This window comes from Corvus moneduloides, chromosome 4, assembly GCF_009650955.1.
Source record: "Corvus moneduloides isolate bCorMon1 chromosome 4, bCorMon1.pri, whole genome shotgun sequence".
NCBI classification, from domain to species: Eukaryota; Metazoa; Chordata; class Aves; order Passeriformes; family Corvidae; genus Corvus; species Corvus moneduloides.
This window is the reverse complement of record NC_045479.1, coordinates 953,323-975,335: the sequence shown is the minus strand read 5'-3', so window position 1 is coordinate 975,335 and position 22,013 is coordinate 953,323. Positions and strand designations below refer to the sequence as shown.

Sequence of the window (22,013 nt, the reverse complement as noted above, 5' to 3'; positions counted from 1 at the left end):
TGAAATACCACCGCCTTCTCTGCTGTAATAATAGGGGTTATTAATTTTCTCTAGAAATTCATGGCTGAAGAAGGACCTTTGGCAAATCAGACTGCAGATTTCAAAATATGTTTGCTTAAGAATGGGCATCTACCCTTGGGTGGGTCAGCTCCTAAGATGTGTTCAGAGACCTCTCTTCAAGAGGAGATTGATGTGCTGCAATGTTTCTGAACCAACCAATGTTCCAAAGTGTTTAAAAGACAATGAAATGGAGGAGGAAACAAACTTTCTTAAGTAAAAAGAGTCCTTTATGCCTGGGGTAGCAAGCTTGTCTGAATAGTTTGGCCGGCCTCATTTCCAGATTCTCTTTTACACCCTGAAGTTCTTTGTTTCTTGGTCCAGTTTAGCTGCAGTTGTGTGATCAGATAAGGCATTTTTGCTCTTTGCAAAGGAGAAGTAGAGTTGATGAATCCCATGAATTTAGCATCACTACATAAACCAACGAAAGTTACTGAGTGGAGTTGTGCCCAATTTAACTCAGGATAGCTTTTTCAAGAGCAATGTAAACAAGACCATAATTATACATGAAAATAGTCTGCTCCGGCATCCTTTTTTATGCTTTTAAAACTGAATCCACCCCAAGGAAAAAAAGAGCTCTAAAGATTAACTTTTTGTAGTTTGTACAGGCAGCAAGCAAATTACATAGATTGTCTAAAACATAGACCAGTAAAATCTAATATCAGACTGTTATTATCTTTATTTATATTGTACCCATAGCATGATTTATTTTTATAGAGACAGAAAAAAGAAACATTCCTGCCCCAGAATGCTTAGCTTATGACCCTGTTCCTGCAAAATAATCTGGTTGATTGGAACCTAATGCTGATGGTAGCAAGAGGAAGGGAAGGAGAGGTCACTGGCTATAACTCCTTCTGCACATAGCTTTTTGTAGGATTGGAGTTTGATGACGGAAAATAAGAAATATTATAGCAAAAGGTAAAATCCTTCTGACATCGCAACTCTGAATTACTGAAGTAGATTGTATGTGTATCTCTACACTAAGTCATGTCAGAGGTGGAAGCTTGCATTGCTTATTAATATTGCTAGCCAGAAATAATGCAAAACATCCGTGCTTCAGACTCTCCTCTATGCTGATTTTCAGATTGAATTTAAAGTGTGTGTTTCATCTCTGTAACTCTAAGTGAAACTTTCCTCTTCCCCATTCTTTTCATTTTAAACTGCTGTAGTTGTAATCAGGAGATCTGCTCAGCTTTGGATCCATCTGTGTTCAAAGGCAGCAGTATTTGCTGAGGATGTGCAGGTTTCCAGAAAACAACCAGATACAAATGCAGAGCTTAGCATTTAGGATTTAGAGCTCTGTTAGGAGCGAGTTAGTTTCTTGTACAATTTTCAGTTAAATTTACGGAGTCTCAGTGATAAATTTCTGGTGATTATTAGTGTCTTGGTGCAGCATGAGGACATTTTGGCTTTTTCTCATAGAGGAAAGAAGTTATTTCTTCTCAGAGAATGGACTCAGCCACTAACACATCATACAATGCCATGTCAATCTTAATGTCTTTTTTGGGGCGAAGATTCAAGGGCAAAGTCTGCTCAGAGTATATGTTTAAAAAGTGTATGTTCAGAAGTGAGCTAGTAAATTTAGGTTTAACTTTATGGTTAATGGAAGGAAATAGGGAACAGTGGAGCATGATTCATTTTGTCCTAACATATCTTTTAAGTAGGTCAGGGAACTCACACCCTAGAAGTGCCTATTTTTCTTCATAGGTTACAGCTGGAGCTTAAGGTGTTAAGCTCAGCTCTTGATCCCTATAGTTTATAAATCTGTGGTTAGATAACTTCAACCAAAAAAGCCTTGACTGAGAGGTAGTTACCTGGCCAGAGCATTTCATAATTCATTGTTCATAAGTACAAGTTTGCTATATAGTGCTTAGCGCTGTTGGGAATAGAAAATATTCTGCATCTCAGAGCTCAAACCACTCAACTTGAGTTTGTGGCCTGCATCTGACTAATGATAGAGTGTGAATCCGTGGTATATTCTTTACTTTTATAAATACAAAATCTGCAAATACCTCCCTTTTTTTTTTTTTTTTCCAAATTTTTAGATTCATATTGTCTTGACATGGACAGTAGCAGAGTGTGGGGGAGAGCAGATGGATCATTCACAATAGTTACATGTATAACACTTGGTTAAATTGTCTTTAAACCAATTTGATAAACTCCACTGGAAAACAGTTTTTGGAATTTCATATATCTACAAGCAGAGTTTCAAATAGTGTGATTCAGTCCTGCAAAGAATACATCTGTGGCGGATGATGTACTTTTCCTGTTTGCTTGTGGCCAGTGTAAACTTAGCTTTTGGGCAGTGACCATAGCTTCAGTTTTGAAGCTGTCAACATGAGTATTGGGTAATATATTGACACAGGGCCACAGTGAATTCCCGAGCTTTCCTTGTGAATAAAGTAATTTGACTGAAATACTTGCTTTTATATTTAGGACCTGTATCTTTTTATTGCTCTGTAAAATATCACAAAGAGTTGTTGGACTTGTAGTTTGATAAATATTAACAGAGATGGCAAGTTTTCGGTTTACTGGGTGAAATAAGACGTTATTTCCAGATTCCAGGTTGTTGATTTATCATGGGCAATAACCCTTCTGTTGCCTATGGCTGTGCTAGTACAGTAGAAATTATGCTTGTCCTTCATCCGTGATTGTCTATGCTCTATCAGAGTTTCCACACTCACGGAGATTATCGAATGCCATACAGTGAGATTGGGGTTCAGTTCACCAAAGTTTAGGCACATAAAATTTAGGCGTTTGGGCTGTCTTCACAGTTTGTGGAAAAAGATAACCACCCTTCTAGAACAACATTTCCAATCTTAAAATAAGCATTCAGGACAAGAAAGATGAATTACCCTCTGAAAGTGCTTGTCTGTTGACTATAGAGGGAGCCTTGATGACTAGTTTAGACTAGGTGTCTAATTTGGGGCTAAAATTAGGTGAGAGTAATCCCATTCACAGTACATGGTGTTAAAGAAATAATGCATGTTACTGTGCAAATATTCTCTCATATTTCTGTAGAAGTAACCATGTTCAAGTTCATCCTTTTTGGAGGAGGGGTTGGGGGGTGTTGTGTGTGAATATTCTATCAGAATTCTTTTGTAACCAGTACTGATGGTGTTTAGTGGGGTTCTAAGAATTGGATGTTCCCTGAAAGCAAACCTTTTGTTTTATATCTATTTAGTAGTGTTAAGTTCAAATAATAAATGCGTTGGTTGGCAGCATGTATTAGAGAATAAAGTAATATGGAACACCTTAAAAGGGCAATTTTGGGAGGATTCTCTAAGTGTTGAATAGTGGCATTAATTCTAGTGGGTTTCCCCTTTAAAATTTAGGGAATTATAAAATGTTGTTAGAAGTTCAAATGCTTAATGAAGCATTTGTCGGTCTTAGTATCAGCTGCAATGAACATCAAATTTTATTATTCAATTTAATTGATTACAGAGAATGTATGTAACCTGTTAAAGATTTGATGTAGCCTTGCTTGGTCATTTTTGCAAGTCCAAATGCCATGCATAGGCATAGTCAATAGACCTAGCAATGTATTAGTTCAGAAACTGTAGTTAAATTCCAGCCTTACTCTGTAGAAACCTGTCTGCTATGTGTGTTTTTATTCTACTTATGTCCTCCTCTGTGTTTAATCCAGAAAGTGGGTATATGTACATGTGCACAGCTTCACATTTTGGCACCACGTTTGGTATATTGTGTGCTGTGACTTGTATCGTGCCTGCAGGCCATAGGAAAATGACACAAATTAAATGTGAAATAGAAGGAGACATAATTTAAAACTTCTATGTTCTAGAGATGCAGTATGGCATCTGAGAGTTGCAACATATTGCAAAAAATTCTCCCTATTTCCCCAACAAGAAGCCCATGTTTTCAGCTGTGTAGGCTGCTGGAGACACAGGCAGCTTCCTTGGCTGTTTGCTGGGAATAGCTGTCACTGTGTTTTATTTGAGGCACTATCATGACCACTGCTACACATGCTCTGTCTCCTTCTCGTTCCTGTCTAACTGCACAGGTCAGTGTTCTGCTCTGCCCTCTTCTGTGGTTCTGTAATTATATTTACTTTACATAGGCATGTGAGTTCCCTTTTTCCTTTTACATATGTTGTTTTGCTTCATGCTGAGAAAACTCCACAGCCTGACAGGGCGCTTTTTTTCTTTCTTTTTTTTTGAGCACTCCAAATTCTATCCAGCTTTAAACTCTTATGTTTATAACCCTGAATATCTCTAAAATGTCTTTACCTAAAACACTTTATGGTTTTATTACCAGGTTTATGCCAGTAATAATATTCACATCAGCTTTCTTAGGGATAATCTTTAAGCAGAACCTAGCAAGAAAGGCTTTGAAAACTATCATTCCCAGGAACGCAAATCTCGGAACATGAAACATCGGTTTAATCGCCCTCTCTGACAACTTAACACGACAGATTGAAAAATACAAGCCGATATGGAAGTGGGATCAATGGATTATCAAAGTCCTAAACATCTTTTCTTGGGGGGGGGGAGGCGGGAAGCTTTGGGGTCCATTGGCATGCGTAAAACATGAAGTTTGCATAGCTTACCACGGATCCACTGCTGTCTGACTGGCAGGGAAGTTGAGAGGGAGAGAGAGAGATTTACATGAGGGAACTCAGGGGGCTTTGTCACGGCAATTGTATAAAGTGATATACAGTGCAAATCGACTCGAGCATGTCCCTGGATAGCAGGCGGTTTACAGCCTCTTCAAGCAGAGATTACTGCTTTATCTTGTCATACTAAATTAACGTGGCAGCACACTGTTAAACAGTGGTGACCTCTTCATCTGTGGAAATTGCTGCCTAGAGGAGAGATGGTATTTAAGACTCTCTCTCTCTTTTTCTCCCCTCCCTACCCCACTTTTTCTCCCTATCCTCTTCCCTTCCTCCCTGTCTCCCTCTCTCTATCTTGGGTTTTTGGTTTTTGGTTTTGTTTTTTTTTTTGCTGTAGGGCCCTGAGGCATTTTTGGGTTAGGTTGTAACATTAAAGACAAAAAGAAAGAAAGAAAGAAGGGGGAAGGGAGAGGCTTTTAACATCAAGGTGACAACAGCTATGTGTTAATTGGGCCTTTGTTGTTTGATTAATAGCCACTTTGGTGTAGAATATTAAGACAGTTGTTTGGACAACTTTCTAAAAATGACATGTCCTTTCAGTAAACTGGGATTAAGGGGTGTTCTCTGGTCTGCACATTTTAACTCCTTATTGTTATTGTATTTAGTCCTAAGATTGCTGCTCTTTCAGAGTGAGCATTCCATCCAACACTCCTGGCACCATCCTCGGCTGGCATGGAATGCCACAGCTCTCTCCAGGGGCACTCCAGGGAGCTGCTCTGGGACTGGTGTTATTGAGGGTCAAGGTGATGAAGATATCTCTACGGCGTGGTTGAGCTCTTGTGTTGGGCTGTATTTTAGAACTGAATAATGCTCTGAGAAATGCAGTTGAGTGGGAAAAGGGAAACAACCATTTCATTGGGCTGGCAGTGTGATACAGAAGAACAGGAAAATTAAATCTCATGTTCCCATCTTTTTCGGTAAACTGAGTCAGTGAAGGAGAGGATGACATTTCTTCCTTAGACCAGGTTTTCTCTTCTTGATTTTTCTATTTACTGTGCAGTGCTTCACTGTGGGTCCAATCCAAAGCTCTTTGAAGTCACTATAAAGACTGCTTTGTCTTCAATAGGCTTTGGATCAAGGCCCACATGACCTTAGGCAAATTATTGCAAATCAGTGTTATGAAGTGCTTGGAAATTTGCAAGCATACATGTCCAAAGTATTAATTTTTTATATACTTTTAAAAAACAGTTGGGAGGCCAGGTGAAGTCAGCTTGGCCAGCTTGGCCTTGGAGATACCTGTATGTGCTGAAAATGGAAATGTTATGGGTGCATGTTTGGGTTAAGGAGGCTTTCCCTACCTCTTCCCATGCTCTGACTAATGAGTGTTTAACAGGTTCTCTTCCTATGCTGTTGGGAATGCCAGTTGACAAGAGAAAATGCTTTCACTTCAGAAACTCAGCACTGACTCTGGGATGCCATAGGACTTTGACTACTTCAGTCATATGAAGATGGCTGTAGAAATTTAATGATATGAGATGGAAAAGGACTTGAAGATGATCTATCATGGATTTTTCCCTGCTGGAGACAATTGTTCCTTACTGTGAATTTTTGAGCTGCCACCTACACAAAGATTCATGCAAAATTCTGTGCGTTTTGTATGTAACATTTTCAGATGCAAGCTTTTTTTCACTTCCCTGGGATGCCAGCACAGCTTATTTTTGCAGCAGAATATTTGCCATTTCAGATGCAATGTATCTGTGAACACTGATGTTATCATTGTTTTCTTTGGTTGAATTTTGAAGGCCATTGAGCTAAGCATTTATACTAGAGATATGGAAAGGACTGACTTTCTGATTTATTATTTGTAGAAATCAATGTGTTTGATAATTTATGTACAGCTTACAGAGGCCACGTAAGTGGCTCATGAATCGATCAGCAGCCAGCAAGAATGAAAGCTAACGAGCTCGTTTCAATAGCAAGTTGCTCATTAGCAGGTAGGCTCACTGATCTTTCAGGTTTTCCAGTTCAAAGTCACATGCTTTTTCCATGTTCTCGGAAGAAGTAGTTTCCTTGCAGAGAACAGAAACAGAAAAAGAAAATGCTGCAAGGGTTTGAACATTTTCTCATCACTTTGACATAAATGTTTACAGTAAATGCTTGATACTGGGCTAGAGGGGCAGCCTTCTAATGGTCTCAGCCTGTGCCCGTCACTGTAGTGACATCAACTTCCAGCCTCTGAAATTGAGTTTACTAAGAAATTAACAGTATATATGGGAAGAAGAGGATAGAACCCTCTTCTGTGTTTCTGCATAGAAATCTCTACATTCCCAGCACAGCCTTTTCAGTCCAGATTTTCTCCATCTCAGAAGCCATGTGTGGGATGCTAGACGGTAAGCAGGATGTCCTTTCCTCCATTCCCAGTCAACACTGTGACCCATCCTGGTTAGACAACACCAGGCGTGTGTCTTCCCCTCTCCTGGTAGTATTTGATTTGAAACACTTCTTTGAAACACTTTGGTGCTTCCAGGAGGATTTTTGTGGGGTGTATACAAAAATGAGCTAGTTTAGCTCAGTTATTATCCTTCTTGGTAGAGATACCAAGCACTGTAAGAGCATGGGAATCAACCTCCCCCTAGGAAGTACTCTAAGGGTCAGTACTGAGAAGTACTGTAGATTTTATGTACTAAGGCTCATAAACATGCCTCAGAGCAGGAAACTGGTTTAGCTTTGTGCATTAGCAGAGTACATTGGTGTCCAGCGCTACAATTTTTTTTTTCTTGTAGTAAAGAAGCAAATTCATTTTTAGTCTTTTTGAAACGTAAACTCACTGCTTTAATTACCAAACTTCTGATAGAATATTCTTGAATCCTTATGTTGCTTGTATATATAAGTATATATGTAAAAATATTTAGGTGTATATATACAAACACATGTATTTCAGCTATCTGCTTTAGACATGAGGAGTACACCACTCCTGATCAGACTGAAAAGAAACCAAAAAAACAGTTTCTTGACAGAGTTGCCTGAGGCTCCTGCAAAAGAGGGACTCTCGAAACATATTTTTAAAATATTTTTAAAATAGACAGATTTTCCAAATCTCAGGAATAGATTTTCAACTGCCTGATTTGGCTTGAAATGAGTTGGCTGAATCAGTTTCTTTTTCTTTTAAGTAAGTCTATAAAGCTTTGATGAATCTGGATCATTGTTTAGCACTTATCTCATGAGTAAAGCTTGAGAGGTTTGGCTTGAAACTTACCAAATCACATCTTTGGAAAATGGCCCAAGCCCAAAAAAAAAATCCAAAGCAAAACACAACTAAAAACCCCTGATCCAGCTTAGTGATTAAGTCCCTTACAGATCTGTAGAGCCCCTACTGAATGAGCACATCTATTTCTCACCATTTGTCAGCCTTGCACTTCATGGAACTGTAGGGCTGAGAGGGATTGGGAGAGGTCATCCAGTCCCAGCTTCAATCCAGGGATCAGCTGTACCAATGTAATATCTTTCAGGTAATAGTCTGACTTCTTGAAGTTACTCAAGACAGGAGACTTAGAACCTCCTGGTCTGTCTGGCCCAAGGTATTGCTGTCTCTGCCTTTAGAAAGTAACTCCTGTGTAATCTTTCCTGCATCAGTTTTCTCTCATTAATTCTTGTCCTAGCCGCTGCAAGCATAAGGAAATATGCTCTTTTCTACCATAAATGTTTTTGTATTTGAAGAGTGATACCACATTCCCTTGTCTCAAACTTTTCTTTCAGTATATGGAGCTCTTGTCTCCACCATTTTTTTCTAAAAATATTTTACTTTTTTGCTGCTTCTCTGGAACTACTTACAGTAGAATCTTTCACATTTTAACAACTGTGTCTCCTGCTTAAAAACAGATGCTTTTCCATTAATGACAGTGATGTCTGCAGCAGTTGCATCTGAGATGCTACTGAAAATCTCTAATCCCAAGTGAAAACAGACTCTGGGTGGCTCAGACACCATTTTAGAACTGGTGCTGTGTAGATTTGTTCAATTAACTTGCAGTTAAATCCTCTCTCATGCATCTTCTGATGGAAGGAAGGCTTTGTGTGCTGCTCTCCTTTGCATAGATAGCTGGCAGAGGACAAGTTTTGGGGCTGCTTAGCTTTGCTGAGCTCTGAGTGCAGAGCTGTTGAATAACGAAATGGATTCTAGTGTCTCCTGCATATCCAAACAATTGCCAGTAAAGTCTGACTACAGAATATTTTCTTAGCGGATGGAGGAAAAAGAAATGTTGAGTTTCAAAGACTAGGAGTTTCCAGGGAGGAAGTCTTCGAAATTTAAGGCATTTGATTGGGAAATCAGTGGGAGAAAATAAACATTAGACCTCATGGTATCAATTTTATGAGTCATATTTAAAAAGTATTCAGTCCCTAAACATGATTATTTTAATATGCATAAGGTAAAGTGTGCAAAAGATTTAAGATCATAATGCATTTCCTTTTATTATCTTTAAGGAATAAATTGTTTGTACAAGCTTAAATAAGGTAACTAATATAATGAGGATTATGCTTTTCTGTATGGTATGAATGTAATAAATCCTCTGTTAAAAAGGAGTTATCAAGTCAATCTTTCACTTTATTAGATGACATTTAGTAGAAATTGACCTTGATGTCAGTCAACACTTCTGTTCCTTTTACTGTGTTTTGGGCTACTTGATAAGAGAAAAGCCTCTTCTCCTTAAAATGATTTTTTTCCTCCCTTGTCTCTTGATTTTTACATTTTGGGGCTCTTGCCTAGTGACCACCAGAAAGAAGGTATGAGCCAGCTGGGTGAGCTCTTTGTGTTCGTGAACTTGATGCATTTTTACAAAGTAGTGAAGTAATCTGAAAGGGAGAGCAAAGACATGGAAGGTGGTTCATTTGCTGCACGCCACTGCTTTTTTTGGAGCTCTGCTGTAATAACTGCAACTTCAGTGGTAAATACCTGGTGATTCTTCCCACCTGTGCATCTGAGAGAGGCTGGAGATCAGTCTGGGGTACAGTGCAACAGAGGGGTGTGCTATACTGCCAAAGGAAAACCAGTATGCAAGACAAAAGGGCAGTGATGGACAAAATTACGAGTTGATCATAAGAGAATCTTCATATAGTGAAGCTGTTTTCTTTTCACTCTCCTCCTGACCATTTCCAGCATAGGATTTTGAACAAACTTTCCTATCTTTGGAAGTGCAAAGTGCTTCTGCAGTCAAAAAGTCAAAGTAGTTGATGGCAGATGACAGCTGCTGATGAGCAGCTTCAGTGTGGAATTTGGGTAGAATGTAACAACATAAAGATATAGAAATTTTACAGAATTAACAAACACCACATGTCCTGCAGTAAAAGAAATAAAGTTCACATGGTGGTACGAAAATGATGGTCACCTCACCAGACAGGAATATTGGGAACAGGCATCATCCTTGGCCTGTAACTAAAAGTGCAAAAGAGTAGATAGGGCCAAACATCTCAGAACTCTTCTGGATTTTCTGCATGCATTTCTAAGGGAAGTCTTTGAAGATTCCTGTAAATACAGGATATTAGCATGTATTATTTCTGAGCAAGAAGATGGAAATTAAAAAAAGAACAAAAAAATTAAAAAAGGAAAGCTCTGAGATTTTGTCAAAGCTGATGTGAATTAAGGGGCAGTCCTTTAAAATGGATGGCTCTGTTAAAACTGACTGGAGGACTTGTCCCAGGAACTGTGGTAGGAAATAGCTCTTCGTCACTGGCAAAAGATCAGTTTGTACTGTTACAGTTTCCTTTTTTTTGCATCCAGATTTATCAGTTCTCTGTCGGATAGTCTTTTGAAGTGTTTTGATAAATAATTGTACTTGTGAAGGTTAATGGAGTGTCAGTCCCTTATTTACTCTCAAGTCAAATGTAGTGCACGCTAGTCAGAAGTGTAGCTCATGCTTCATGACCAGCTGACCTTAATGCTTTAAAGTGTGGTTATAGTCAGATAAATGACTGTAAAAATGACATTAAAGGATCCTATGTTTTCTGTCTTGCTGTGGCTTTCAAAGTCAAATGTAGTTGCATAAAAATATATTTCTATTAATTGCCTATAATGCTATAACTTCACCCAGAGTTTGAAAATATGCTTTTTTTTGCTTCACATCATCCCTAGTAATAAACACTTTGCAAATGGTACTTAACTATTTTGTTGGTAATATGTCTGCAAAGCAGAGTCCAGTTCCTTCTTCTGTAGCTGTATTGAATCTTCAGTGCTGAGGGTAGTTAAAAAAAACAGTCAATAAAGCAAGCAGATAGACATGACTCAGAAAATACATGGGGAACAAATATGTTGAATATAGGTGACATTTTTAAAGTCCAACTGTTCTGTTTATCCCCATACACAGTTGGACATTCTCCTGTTACAGAAGCAGAACACATATACTTTCATCTGAACTTCTAGTAATCTGTGTCAATCTCAAATTAATTCATCCTTGCAGTCAGAAGAACAATCAACAATTTCCAAAGCTGTTTTTTACTGTCTGTTTTCCAGTTTATTTTCATTAGTGTCTTCACTGTATATTGGAAGTGTTTCTTTTCAGTAGTGCTTAAGCCCTAAAGTAAAATTTAAGATGAACGACTAAAATTTGAGGGATTTTAGCAGCTAATTCTGGCCGTGTTTTATTTATCACTGTGCATAATCTGAGCTCTTAACTTACTCTGTTACTTCCAAGGAAGAAAGTTTTACTTCGTATTGAATAATAGCTGACATGAAAATTAATAAACACAAGGGCTTGAAATCAAATGTGTTCAGGAAGTGCGATTTCTAGAACAGTTTAGTCTTCTGAAAATGTGATCCCATTGTTCATTGAAAATAAGTTGTGGAGTTAAATGCAATTTGCTCATGGCGATCTTCTGAAACTCTTGCTGAGTTGTTCAGTGTTCTGGCCAGCTCCTGTAGAAAACAAATGTGCTGAAATCTGGAGAAGCATGTTGATAATCAATATCTTAATGGAAAAAAAATTTACAAAAAGATTGGGTATTTTAGGCAATCCTCAGAAGTTCTCCATTCAGTCACTGGTAATGTAACTTAGGTATTGCTGTTGGACTCCATGGGCCTTCCTAATCCCAGATTTTCTCCTTTGAAGGGGATGTTTTGGCTATTTTGGGTAACTGATTTATGTACCAGCAGTCCAGATGAGCGTGGGGCCAGGTTCAGACCGGTTCTGAACCTTTCAAATCAGATCCAGCTGCGTCAGACTGGTTCTAACTAGTTCAAACAAGATCCAGCCAGTTCAAACCAGTTCTGACTGGTTCAAACACGTTTGGACCAGTTTGAACTGGTTGGATCCAGTTTAGATCAGAAGTTGCGGCGTCATGTCGTAACATCTTTTGACCTCTAGTTTTGAAAGTTTCTCTGAACCTGAAGTTACAAGGCACTCTGTAATGTTTGAATAACAAATCAAATAAATCAAATTATATTGAGAAGAGCATTATATAAATGTGTGAATGCAGCCTCCAGTACTGTCAGAGGTGCTGTGAGGTGGATTGGGTGCCTTTCAGAGGGACCATTCTTAATGTGTCTTACTTTTGCCTCCTCATAGCATACAAACAAGCTTCTTGCATAGTTCCCCTGTATAATGTCATGTGCATGTGATTTTCACTCTTACTTCACAGGCAATTTATTTTTCAAATAAGTCATCCTCACATACTTGTACATCTAAAGATTAAAAAAACTGAAATAAAGAAATGTTGTGTAACTCTTTTGAATGTGCTTAAATATGTATACTGTAAGTGTAGACACTCGTAGACCAGAATAGAAGGGAAGAGGAAAATAAGAAAACCCTTCAAAATTTACTGTAATTTCTTTTAATGTGTATGAATACATATATATATTTGTGTATATATGTGTGTGTGTGTGTTTATAGGTAGATAAATGGATAAAAACTGTGACTCACACAACCAAATACCCTGTCTTTGTGTTCACCCCCTGTCTGTGCTCAAGGTCTCTATGTGCTCAATAGGAGCTTTTTAATTATTTTTCCCTGTTTGATGTTGCTGAGTATAATGAATGCATTGCAGAGAACTTTTTTGTTAGAAACCTTCAGTACATCAGCTTAGTTCTGGTAGGCACAGTGATACCTGGTTGGATCACATTGTGAGACCCAATTTTAGTAAATTTAAGAGAAAAAAGAGAGAGATTTTGTAAAACCATGCTCTGTTAGTCAAGCAGTGCTTCCTCACCATAAAGCAGCCTTACATTCTTTCCAGTCAAAGTGGAGAAAATTGTGCCTTTCTTATTTGGGTTGGGCAATTCTGTGGGTTTTTCAGCATCACTTCATGATGACTGAAAACTACAGGGAATACTCAGAAATCAGTGATTCAAAGAGGACCTTGGAGAAGAAAGGCTATTTCCAGCAAAAGTTATTCATTCTCTGCTGATGGTGGATAGTTGGCTGTGACTGTAGAATAATTGATGTTCCTTGGGGTTTTTTTGGTTTGTTTGTGAACATGACATACAACAATGCACAAAACTAATTGTTAAGGAGAATACATTGTGCATTTAGTCATCTACAGGAATCTGATTTCTTTAATGAAATGGTGTAAGAGAATGAGAATGAACTGCTTTAAAGCTAATAAAGATCATTTGTATTACTCAGAATAATTTAGGTAAGTGATGAGAAAGGAGAGGGAAATTAGCATTTCTGTACAGTTTGCTTACTGTGTAATTCTTAATCAGGAATGTCACAACATCCCTTGATATCATCTTATCACAAAGGTCTCTTCATAGTAGGCAATGTGTGCTGCTGACTGCAATTTACAGAAACAGAAGAAAGAATAACTCATCTGCAGAGCTAGAACAACAGTGAATTTGTCATAAATTAGAATTTATTAGGGTTTTTTTGCATCACTCAACCACAGTCTAAATGGTGAGGTCTGTGTACATTTTAAATCTTGTTTAAGCTCTGCTTGGGTGAGCTTTAGAATGGGACTTAAATGATAAAATGACATCATGCTGCTCTCTGGAGTAGAACATAATGTTACCATTTGAGGTGTAGTAAGACCCAGAAGAGTGAACAGGGAATTGGTTCTTGTTAACCCTTGGATGCTGAATGTGCTCTGCCATTCCTGTGCTTTGGAACCTGGCAAGTCAGCTCATGCCATTTCCTGACTTGCTCTATGTACAACACCACAAAGGTATTTTGTGGGGATTAACTAAACAAATTCTGAGTATCTCTAACCCATATTATGTTTATATATCAATGTTATATTGATTGACTTTCATCATATTAATTTTTATTAATTATCCTGATATATTTGGCATTGTCTGATCAAATACCATCCTTTGAAGTGCACAAGATCCAAATAAGTTCGATTCCTACTCTGTAAACATGTTCTGTGGAACTGTCTTTCTGTTTATAAGCACAGAATATATATATTCCTTTTCTTCTTATATCCTGTGGAATCTTTCCTCCAAAGGTGAGGAAACTACTTTGGTTTACACCAGAATTCCAAATTCCCTATCACTAAAATTGTGTAACAGTTGTAGATAGGAAGAAAATCAAGTTATAAAAGAGCAGAACAGGTTTGAATTTGGGAGGGAAAACAAGTCTGTTAATAACTGTTAAATAAGATTAAACCAGTTACTGCTTGGAAAAATCCTGTGAATTACTGTTCATGTAGTCATTACTTAAGAAGTGTAAGAGAGTTAGTAGTAGACAAAGCAATTGAAGTCTGTGAAAAGCAGGTAGAATAGAGAATTTAGATAAAAGCATTAAATTCCTATTCTTATGCCATCTTAAACTCCAGTGGAGACAGTGAAGCTATTTCTCAAGTAGCATTCCGTTTTAATAAAGTTATGTTTTCTGGCCATTCTTGAAAGTGAAAACTTCCAGAAGATTGCTTTCAGAAGAAAGAAATAGTGTGATGCTAATCTCTATGGAGGCAAAGACTATTTTGATGGTTATCATCCTGTAAGTCTAGTTGTAGTCTTTTGAAAAGGAAGAGAACAAATACAAGGTAAAAGTAGATAAATAGATGTGAATTGAGAAGGCTCATGAAAAATACACAATGTGTATCAAGCAGAACACAATTATTTAAAAAGTGTAGTGGATTTAGCCACATACCTACCCTTCACAGAATCACAGAATGTCTTGGTTTGGAAGGGACTTTAAAGACCATTGTGTCCCAAGCTGCTGCCATGGGTAGGGACGGGACTGCTTCCACTAGACCAGGTTGCTCCAAGCCCCATGCATCCTGGCTGTGAACACTTCCACAACCTATCCTGGGTAACCTGTGCCAGTGCCTCGTTACCATCACAGTAAAGAATTTCTTCTGTGTATCTAAGCTAAATTTCCCCTCTGGCGGTTTGAAGCCATTAGTCCTCCTCCTGTCACTGCAGTTCCTGATGAAGAGCCCCTTCAGATACTGAAGGTGCTTTTGAGGTCTCCACAAAACCTTCTCTCTCTGGCCGAAATACCCCCAACTCTCTCAGCCTGTCTCCGTAGGGGATGTGTTCTAGTGCCCTTACCTACTTCATTACCTTCCTTTATGTAGGGTGTGTGTAAGATTCCTTCTAATGCATGAGTGGACTAAGGTCTTCAAAAGTATAAAGAGCAAATGATTCTCAAGAAATTGATTATTGCAAGTTGCGTGGATTTCAGTCCAGAAGTTTGCATGCATTGAGCTGTGCTTCCTTCATACAGTCTTTCATGCATCTCATGCGAATGTTCCAGGTAAAGTAGCTATCAAAAAGGAAAACAAGTAATGCATTAAGGTTCCAAATTGATACAGCTGGAGCAAGTAATCCAAAATACAGCAAAAACCTAGATCATGAATGAGAGAAAGGCACTTGGAAAACAGTAATGCTGAAAAATGCTTGGGTGTGTTCAAACAAATTAGATATGATCTTGTAGCAAGGCAACAAAAAAGGCAGTAACAAGGTAATTATGATTTTCATAACTCTCTGTTAAGATTGTATGGGAAATAATGTGTTCAGTTCTGGCCATGTTAGAAAAAGAAGCAAACTGGAGGGATTTCAGGTGCAAGCAACAAATTACGAAAGAGCTGTAGGAGCTAACTTGTGAGGGAAGACTGAGAGAGTAAAGCCTAAATATGGTCAGTAATAACAAAGTAAATATATGCTAACTGTTCAAAAAAGACAGAGGTGGTACAAGCTCTAACAGGGATGAAGAACCAACCATCCAGTGCACTGGAAGAAGCAGCTGTACAAGAAGAGTTGGGGTTTGAACAGAAGTAAACATGAGGCAGCGTTTCAGAGCAATGAAAATCTGTAGAATATTCATAGGGAGATTGTGAAACCTCACTGTCTCTCTGAGACATTTTGCTAGCCAAATTCAAACATCTCAGGCCCTACCAAAAGTGGGGTTACAAACCTGCTTTTGGTATTTGCAGTATCACCCTGCCTTAGTATGAACATGAGCACAAGCCTTTGTGGGTGCAGGGTGTTCTCTTTTCTTTTGTTCCCCAGTTTAGAGGGTTGCTCTTTCCAGGCAAGATATCCTCCAAATGACCTTCAGCACAGAGAAGGCAGTTTTAATTATTCCTATGTGGCTTTTCTTTACTTCTTCTCAGCCAGAGGAATGAAGTGAAATAATCTGTCTGGTACAAGTTTTTGTAGGCTACCAGAGAACAGATGAAGTAATCTGACATCCCTTTCCATCTGAAAACGCAGTGAATTGAAGTATGAAAGCTGGGAACAGTCCAGGAGCCACTGCTGGCCTATGGCATTCCTTTTATCCTATCACTGAGTTCTGTTCAGATACCCCTCTCCCCTCCTTTCAAGGAATTAGCACAGACAATGGGTTTGTTTCATAGTAACAAAGCTGGTGATCAAACTGGCTTTGACACTCAACATAGGTTTTATTACACTCACAAGCCAGAGTTGTTGTATCTGGTTAGTAAGCTTGTATTTTTACAAAGATAATCGTTTTATACTGCATGATTTCCAAACTATTAGAAGGATTTAATGTATGCTGAAGCCTCTACCAAGCTGTTTTGATAAGCAGTCTTATTTTTTGTTTAGCAAGGTCTTACGGGTGATCTTTAGTCCCTCAGGGAAGAGCTCATAAAAGTCTTAAAAGTGCTTTTGCAGAGCTTTATTTATTATTTTTAAGCATGAAGATTACTAGCACAAAGATAACGAGGCTCTTATAGTACAACATGATCTTTGTTTTTGCAGGTTATAGCTAACATATTAGGAGTTCTCAGAATGCCAGTTTTGTTTGTTAAGTGTTTTGAGAGCAAATAGATGTAATCCTATATTGCGTTATTTTCTTAAAATGAGTTTAGCTGGAGAAAGCAGCAGTAGGAGAGATCTGGTGTGTGTATGGGTGTCAGGAATCATGTCACCACATTTACCCATTACAAAGTAGTTGTTACAATTTTACTGTATTTAGTATCTAAAGATTTGCAAATTATTTTATATATGGGGGAACACTTCATTGCAAGAAATGGGACAAAGAGGTGGGCTAAAAATAAAACCTAAATATAGACCACAGAAGAAAATAATTTAAAAAACCCCATGCTTGACATTCAATATAAAAAAGTTCTAAAATTTCACTCACAACATTTTCTCATATATTTTTACTACAAACAGATCCACAATTTGCATATAATTCTTTGATTTTTAATAAATCAAGTAAAAATGATGGGATAAGCAGTAAGAAATACTGAACTTGTGCTGTATGTTTGGGGATGGGCTGGAATGCAGAACAGCCAGAGGAGAAATGTTTGTCTTAAAGCATCGGTTATCAGATTGTGCTCTGTGCTAGAGATAGTCTGATAATGGTCTGGTGAAGAGGCACAGAGAGTCACCCAGTCACACTGTGCTGGTTCCACCTCTTTATTTTCAGGCACCTGTAATGAAGTCAGTGAGAATTAAATGAATGTATCTGTTATTGTGCATTTTCAGAAATCCCACTGGGCACCTCCTTCTATCTGTAGATACTTAAATCCATGAAAAATCTGTTCCTATGCTCTCTAAATCTCAAAGGATAAAGTTAGAAATCAGTGCAAAACGGATTTTGAGTTATTCCTTTTGTGTGAATGCAACCAAACAGTTTCTTGCAACTCATCTCTAAACCTTGGAAATGTTTGAAATTGTCTCTTGATCATGCAGTTTTGGCAGCAGTTTGAGTATCGTGGTATTTGGAAAAAATCAAGGTACATTTCAGTGTTCCTGTCAGATATTGTGGGGTGGCACTTGATATATGAGAGAATTCCCAATTTCCGGTTTCAAATGATTGGGCTGTAGTGCCCCATGGGGTAATGTAAGAGTAATATAAGGGCTCAGTATTTATTGCATCAATAAAAATGAAAACACAACTGCTGTGAGGCTTTTGGCCAATAATCTCTAGGCTTTTTATATCAATTATCTGAAATGCCCCAAGCTGCAGGAAATATTTATTACTGTCTCAGTTTACATATGGAGGAAAAAGGTAGAGGAAAGAGAAGTGTCTGATGTAGCAGAGTTCCTGTAGCAGATGGTTGTCTTTTTGAGCTTTGAACCATTTTCAGCCAGGTTCATGGATATCAAGCACTGGAAGTACCTGTTAGTCTTCCCACTGAAATCTCTGCCAATGTATCTCTGCTTCATCAAAAAGAGGTTATTAATTAGATACAGCACTTGATGTCAAATAAATAAAACCTGAAGGACAAGAGCTAGTAGTAATTGCTAAAAATAAATAAAATTCCATTACCAAGCGAAATTTTAACGTTTTAGAGGGAGAACAAGATGTTGTCAGGATTCTGTAAGTCTAATAATTGGTAGTACCTCCAAGATACGGGTCATGGAGTTCCAAATACATTGTGTCAGTAAAGCCAAATCAGTATTTGATTTGAATGTATTTCTCTTGATGGTAGCATGGTCACAGTAAAAAGAAAAAAAATGTGCCTCTCTATTCACTGTGTTTAGTTCACCTAATTCAGGTAAAATTCTTAGCTCTCTGCCGCAATGGCCCCTTCAGCTGACTCTTCTGATCCATTCACTAACTTATTCACTCTCATTTCATTTCCTTGTAATCATTAAAACCAGTCCTAGGAAAATAAAGAATCGGTATAAGGATAGTGGTTGGTTTGCATAGATCTAATTGCAGACCCGTAGCCTTTGGATGTACATCTTTCCAGGTTTATTTTTATGATGCCCTTCCCCACACATATCCCTCTTTGGGTTATGTGTCAGTTCTTACTTCCTAATGATGTATTTATCCTCTTCCACCTGCTTTTCCCTTCTATGACCTTCTATACAGTCTCCTGTTGGCTTACTGTATCCTCCACTGTTTCCTTTTAAATCTCCTTGGGATCATTCTTTGCCACCACTGATGAGCAACTTTACTACGTGGAGACTTACAGATAAAAGACCTATTTAAATATAAGCTAGATGGAAGGAAATTGTAACGTGAGAAACACAGTGTTCACTGGGAAGCCTTATGTGTTTGATCTTCCTGAAGGTGCCAGGTTGACAGCCACCTTAAACCAGTCAGGTTTGTGGCAATACATTCTCTGCAGCCCCTGTGACACAGAATGTAGAAGGAGAGAGTTTTCCAAATCACTTAAGTGGTTTGAAAATATGATTCCCATTGAAAGGTGATGGCACTTAGGCTCCTGAAGTAAGTTAATGACATTAATTAAGGCAAGGATTGTAAATGGAAGGTTAAGAAAAAATTAAAGATCATTCTTGCTTTGTGAGTATTTTGTGTCTGTTTTGTTTCTTTTAAACCTTAACAAGTACTGGAAATGTCAAGTTGAGTTTTCTCATAATTGCTGGTGGGCCTCCTGTGGGCAATGGAAGTGTTTCTACAGCTTCCAGATTCTCACTTGAAGTAGCTTTGCTGTTGAATCTTACACATAGATACTCATTTCCTAAAATATTGTTAGGGAAAATAAATTTTAAAAAATAGGAAACAGTACTAAATTGCTGGAGAATTATTTGTCTTCAGAAGTGTGAAGTATTCTGTTTTCTGATTATCTCTTATGTCATACTGTTACCAGCCTCCTGGTCACTATGGAGACTATAAAATAGATGGGCCTACATGTCTAATGTAGAAAACAGAGAAAAAAACCCTGCCTTTGGTCTTCCTTACACATTCTAAAAGAGTGAACTATGGGCAAAATTCCAGCTTTGAAAAAAAGAACCTTTTTGGTTGCTTTTAGGATCACAGGCTTCTTAAAATCAGACAATATCTATGCTTGTTTTAAAGACACAGGTATTTTATTCCAGGTGTTTTTGGCTGCAAAACCAGCAGCTTGATTCTCATTATATCTTTCTTTTTTTTTTCCCTGCAGATGCAGACTTCATGCATACCATATGGTGGTAATTAACAGTTTCAGACTTAGTTCTCAGTTTTCTTCTGCTTCGATTCTTGGTTGGTTTGGGACAAAATTTTAATGTCACAGAAGCAGAGTTTTCTGTCTGAGTTTAATTGCAGACAGGAGTAATGTGCATCTCTAGATGAGGAAGGAGTAGATGAGATCTATTTAGAGCACTAAGAGATATTTTGGAAATCTCGCCAAGTACAACCTGTTTCTTTTCATTAAGCCTTTAAATGTTTCTCTGAAGAACTGAAATAGGCCTCCCTTGGACGCTGGAAACAGAGAGAGACAATTTGAAAGATACAGCTGGAATGAAGAGTTTCTTTTAACAGCACAATGTTTGCACTTTTTATGAGAGCAAGGGTAACATTGTGTAATCTTTAAAAAATATATTGCTCAGTGAGGACAAGTCCATTGTCCAGTGACGTGACTTTTCCTGTCAATCACAAAGGTGACAAGGGGGCTAGATTAAGTAAAGCTTGCCCAAGATTAACAAAGGAAGATTATTGACCTCATCCTGAAAGGGCAGAAGCCTGTTTTATCATTAAACCTTGGAAGAGGTATTTCCTCCATAGGTGGAAAGCTGTTTGGCAATATCAAGGCAACTTTCTTGTAAATGAACAAGTCTTCCTGTGGATTCTAGCTTGGAACAGAAGCAGAAGACACGTAATGTGCACCGGTCCCATTTTTTGTTGCTGTTGGTGGGGGGGAAAGAAGGGCCTAGTGTTTGCTTCAGCAAGATCTGTGTAGGTCCTTGTCTGCCTTTCTGAAGTGGGAAAAGCAAGAATCAGCAGCATCAGGTGTTGGTGAGTACGATCCCAGCTCAGAGTTGGAGGGAATGTTGGGCCAGCACACATTAGCAGAGCAATTCACAATGCAAATGAACAATAGAGCCCCATCCACCAAGCAGCTCCTGACTGCATAAAAGTGTTACCAGGATTAACAGTGCTGGCGGCTGGAATGTAATCAAACTTGAACAGGTGAAATGGTTACGCAGCTGAGAGAGACTGTTCTCTAGGAAAAGAGTGTTTGTCCACTGTTTGGTGGCTGAGAGATGGGTCTTGTGTGTGGCTTGATGGACTTAATTTTAAAACGTCAGTAGTAGATATTGATGTTCCTTAATACCACATTACAGTGTTGTTGCTTTTCTCTCAGTTAAACTGAAGAAAGTCATGTCGATTTGTCCTTTTAAAAAAAGAACCTGCTAAATCTCACTTGTTGGGAGGGAAGTTCTTCTCAGGGGATTAATTTTAGACTGTTGCTGACATATCTTTCTTGCCATTAAGGATTTCTCTGAGTGTTTTCAGGGGGATAGTTAAACTCTTGTATGCCGTATCAGAGGATTTTCTTTACTAGAAGTTTCTTAGCTTTATGCAACCATTGACACAAGCAGGTTTAATGTGGTGGAAGTATCATTTCCTTTTACATGCTACAAGTAAAAATCCAGACCCACTGGGAGCTTTTTCACTTCTCCCAGTAATGGCATAAGAAAGAATAAAGTAAAAGAGAGGGACATGGACTGAAAGCCAAGATAACTGTTGCATGTTTCGCATTGTTTTTGTGAATGACAGAATAAAAAGATCCTGGGCTTGTGAGAAAGCAGATTCTGGAGCTAGTATGCTGGAGGATACATGTTGAAGTGTCATCAGCAGCAGAAGCTGGGGTGTGCTCTCATCCACCAGTACAGAAAGGAGAGGATTCCTCTTGGATTGCAAATCACGCAATGGATGTGTGATTGCTACAGATCTTTCTGAATGAATAATTCACTGGGGTAGTGTAATTTAGCCCACTGAGATGTGATTGCAGCTGTTCCCCTACTGTATATGTGTTTTGATTGAGTGTCTTAAATCCCAGAAGTGTATAAATAGCCATGTGTGTGATATGCAAACACTGCATACATGCACACCTAACCAGAGTGGTCTAAGGAAACTTCTTTTACGGCGATGGTTTCTTGATTGTATATTTTAGTATATAATTTGCCATTTTAAAAAACACTTCCCTTTCCTTTTTTATTCAGCTATGAAATCTTCCTAACTGTGGTATTATAAATGCTTTTAGCCAACATTGTAGTAGGAGGATATCTCTGTTATTACTTTACATA

General features: G+C 38.2%; 1 protein-coding gene across 15 annotated transcripts in view; it reads left to right on the top strand.

The window, feature by feature from the left end:
* Positions 1 to 22,013, top strand: part of SOX5 (SRY-box transcription factor 5) — a 613,432-nt gene that overhangs the window by 370,300 nt on the left and 221,119 nt on the right. Inside the window, exon 1 of one of the 15 annotated variants that reach the window (XM_032105164.1) lies at positions 20,495 to 20,718. The exons of the other annotated variants lie outside the window; for them this stretch is intronic. The gene's annotated coding sequence lies outside the window, so the exon portion shown is untranslated. Of the gene's footprint in view, positions 1 to 20,494; positions 20,719 to 22,013 lie in introns of those variants that run through there. 15 annotated transcript variants of the gene reach the window in all.